Here is a 3,621-nt window from a genome sequence, read left to right as displayed (position 1 = left end):
ACTGGGTGTCAGGATTTCTTCTGATAACTTTATGGAATGTATCAATGTGGATAACTTTAAAAAATTTTTATGTGGAATCTTCACCAACCCAGTTAGAATTTAGGACTCTTAGGGCCCCCAGTGGTGTCCAGCTCGTTCCTCAGCCATAGACTGAAGGCTTCTAGCAAACTTCAGCTGGTTAACACCGTGATGGACAGGCTTGCCATAGGTTGCACCTTTAGGCACTGGGCATTTGCAGCCACCTCTGCTAACACGAATCCGATCGATGACATCACCTTGCTTGGCTTTGTATCCCAGCCTGGGCCCCTTATCTGGCCTGGTGGGATGGGGGCCCCTGTGCAGCGCAGAGAGCTGGTGGTACTGCCAGCAGCAGACCCGCAGAAGAAATCGCATCACATAGGACTGCTTCTTCCTCCATAGTTCCTGGATGTATTTGTAAACACCCATCTTGGCTTACTCTGATGGCTGCTGCCAGACGGAAAGGAAGAAGCTTTTCTCCCACAATCCCTTTGGGCTTCTCCCTTCCATCTTCTTTTAATGCGTCTTGTATCATCCAACATTTGGCCCACAGAATCCTCCATCATACCAACTTAAGGCTTGAATTTTCTTCTACGGGTCTTTCAACTTAAGAAACGCTGAGCGTGTTTTTTCCCTTTTGTTTTTCTTACTCCAGGTCTTTGCACATTTTATTATAATATTTTCTATGTCTTCTTGAGATGTCTATTGGAAATTCTCTATTTAGATTTTTTTTTTTTCATCATTTCTTTCAGTTGTTTTACCTTGTCTGCCTTCAAGAACAAGTTCCAGAGCCTCTCCTGACATTGATTTTGGTCTTTTATTTTTTTCCTTTCTTTGTAATTACTTTTTGCTTTCTTCTCATATGATTCTGCTGATTTCATTGCAAAACCCTTATGGTCTTTGGATATTAGTGTCTAATTAGTCATTATCTTGAGATGATCTCTAAAATCAGTGTTGCATTTTGGCTCTTGTATACTTGCTTTAATGTCTTCAGCTTCAACCTGAACTAGCATATGAGCAACTGATGATCTGTCCCATAGTTGGTCCCTGGCCTTGTTTTGACTAATGACATGGAGCTTTTCTGTTTTATCTTTCCATAAATGTAGTTTGACACCTTTGTGTTCAGTCTGCTGAGGCCCATGTGTATAGTTGTTGTTTACACTGTTTAAAAAATGTATTTAAAATGAGTAAGTCATTTGTCTTGCAAAAGACTATCATACGTTCTCCTATATAATTTCTGTCTCCATGGCCATGTTTTTTTTTTTTTTATCTATAAATCCATCCTCATTGTTTTCAACTTTAATATTCAATCATCTAGTAATCATCAATGCATTTTGAGCGCATGTTTGACCAACTTCAAACTGAAGAAGTTTGTAGAATTCGTGAATTACTTTATCATTGGCTTTAGTGGTTGGTGTGTAAATTTGAATCATGGTCATATGAGCTGCTCTTCCTTGTTATTGTTGTTGTTAGGTGATGTTGAGTCTCTTCTGAGTTCTAGCCAATATTTGCACAACAAAACAAAACACTGCCCCAGTCCTATGCCATCCTCACTGTTGTTAGGTTTGAGCCCATTGCTGCAAATGTGTCAATACATCTCCTTGGGAGTCTTTCCATTTTTTGCTGGCCCTCCACATTACAAAGCATGATATCCTAATGCAATGACTTAATAGCATCTCTTAATAGCATCTCCTAAGTGTGAGCAATAATGGCTCACCATCCTTGCTTCCAAGATGTACTTCTTCCAATACAGATTTGTTTGTTCTTCTGGCATTCCCTGGTACTTTCATTATTCTTTTCCAACATATTAACTCAAATGCATCAATTCTCCTACTGCCTTCTTTATACATTGTACAACTTTCATATGCAGAGGAGGCTATTGAAAATACCATGTAAGACATACTAGTCCTCAAACTGACATCTTTGCTCTTCAACACTTAAAACAGGTCTTGTGCAGCAGATTTGCCTAATGCAGTACATTGTTCAATTTCCTGACTGCTCTTTCCATGAGTATTGATTGTGAATTCATGAAAAATGAAGTCATTGACAATTTCAGTATTTTTTCTGTTTATCAAAATGTTACTTATTGGTCCAGGTTTGAGGATCTTTGTTTGCTTTAAAATGAGGTGCAATTCATACTGAAGGCTGTGGTCATTCATCTTCATAGGTATTTTAATTCCTCTTTGCTTTTAGGAAGCAATATTGTATCATCTGCATATCACAAGTTGTTAATGAGCCTTCCTCCAACCCTGACACCATGTTCTTCTCCATATAATTCAGCTTCTTGAATTATTTGCTCAGAACACAGATTGAATTAGTATGGTAGAAAGATGCAACACTGGAGCATATGTTTCCTGAATTTAAACCATTTATTTTTGCTTTATTCTGAATGGTTTAAAATGAGTAAAGTTGTGGTCATAACAATGGGTCTTCCTTTTTGTTGTTGTTGTTAGGCGCCATCAAGTGGGTATCAGCCCATAGCGAACTCATTTAAAGCAGAATAAAACACTGCCCAATCCTGGGCCAACCACACTACAGTTGCCACATTTGAGTTCATCGATGCTGCCACTTGGCTAATCCATCTCGTTGGGGGTCTTCCTCTTTTTCTCTGACCCTCCACCTTACCAAACATGATATCCTTCTCCAGTGACTGGTCCCACCTGACAATATGTCTGAAGTATGAGAGATGAAGTTAGGCCATCTTGGCCTCCAAGGAGCACTCTGGCTGCACTTCTTCCAAAATGGATCTATTGGTTCTTTGGGCAGCCCATGGCACTTTCAGTATTCTCCTCTAAAACCATATCTCAAAAGCATCAATTCTTCTATGTTCTTCCTTATTTACTGTACAACTTTCGTATACATAATATATATGAGGTTATTGAAAATACCATAACTTGGGTCAGGTGCATCTTAGTCCTCAAGCTGACATCTTTGCTCTTCAATACTTTAAAAACATCTTGTGCAACAAATTTGCCTAATGCAATACGTCATTTGATTTCTTGACTGCTGCTTCTATGAGTGTTGATAATTGATACAAGAAGAATGAAGTCTTGACAACTTCAGTCTTTTCTCCAGTATGTTGTTTATTTGTCCAGTGGTTAGGATTTTTGTTTTCTTTACATTGAGATGTAATCCATACCAAAGGCTGTGCTGTTTGTTCTTCATCAGTAAATGTTTTAAGTTTTCTTCACGTTCAGCCAGCAAGGTTGTATCATTTGTATATTGCAAGTGGTTAATGAGTCTTCCTCCTATCCTGATGCCATGTTTTTCTTCATAGAACCCAGCTTCTCGGATTATTTGCTAGCCTACAGGCTGAATAAGTATGGTGAAGGTATACAACCTTGTCACACAGCTTTCTTAATTAAAAAATATTCAGTGTTCCACATTCTGTTTGAACAACTGCTTCTTGGTCCAGGTACAGATTCCTCATCAGCACAATTAAGTGTTCCGGAATATTCATACTTTGCAATCGTAGTGGTTACGAATCGGGCTGCGAACCTTAGGGTCAGCGGTTCGAAACTACCAGCCGCTCCGCGGGAGAAAGATGAGGCTTTCTACTCCCGTAAAGATTTACACCCTCGGAAACCCTGTACAGGGTCGCTA

At 39.2% G+C, this 3,621-nt stretch overlaps 1 pseudogene; it reads right to left on the bottom strand.

Moving 5' to 3' along the window:
* The window catches only part of LOC102831896, a 94,865-nt pseudogene extending 94,418 nt beyond the window's left edge, over positions 1–447 (bottom strand).
* Between the last annotated feature and the right edge of the window lie 3,174 nt (positions 448–3,621).

This window comes from Chrysochloris asiatica, unplaced genomic scaffold (genome assembly GCF_000296735.1).
Source record: "Chrysochloris asiatica unplaced genomic scaffold, ChrAsi1.0 scaffold00003, whole genome shotgun sequence".
In the NCBI taxonomy this organism is placed as follows: domain Eukaryota; kingdom Metazoa; phylum Chordata; class Mammalia; order Afrosoricida; family Chrysochloridae; genus Chrysochloris; species Chrysochloris asiatica.
The sequence above is the reverse complement of the archived record's forward strand: the minus strand, read 5'-3'. Positions and strand labels throughout refer to the sequence as shown.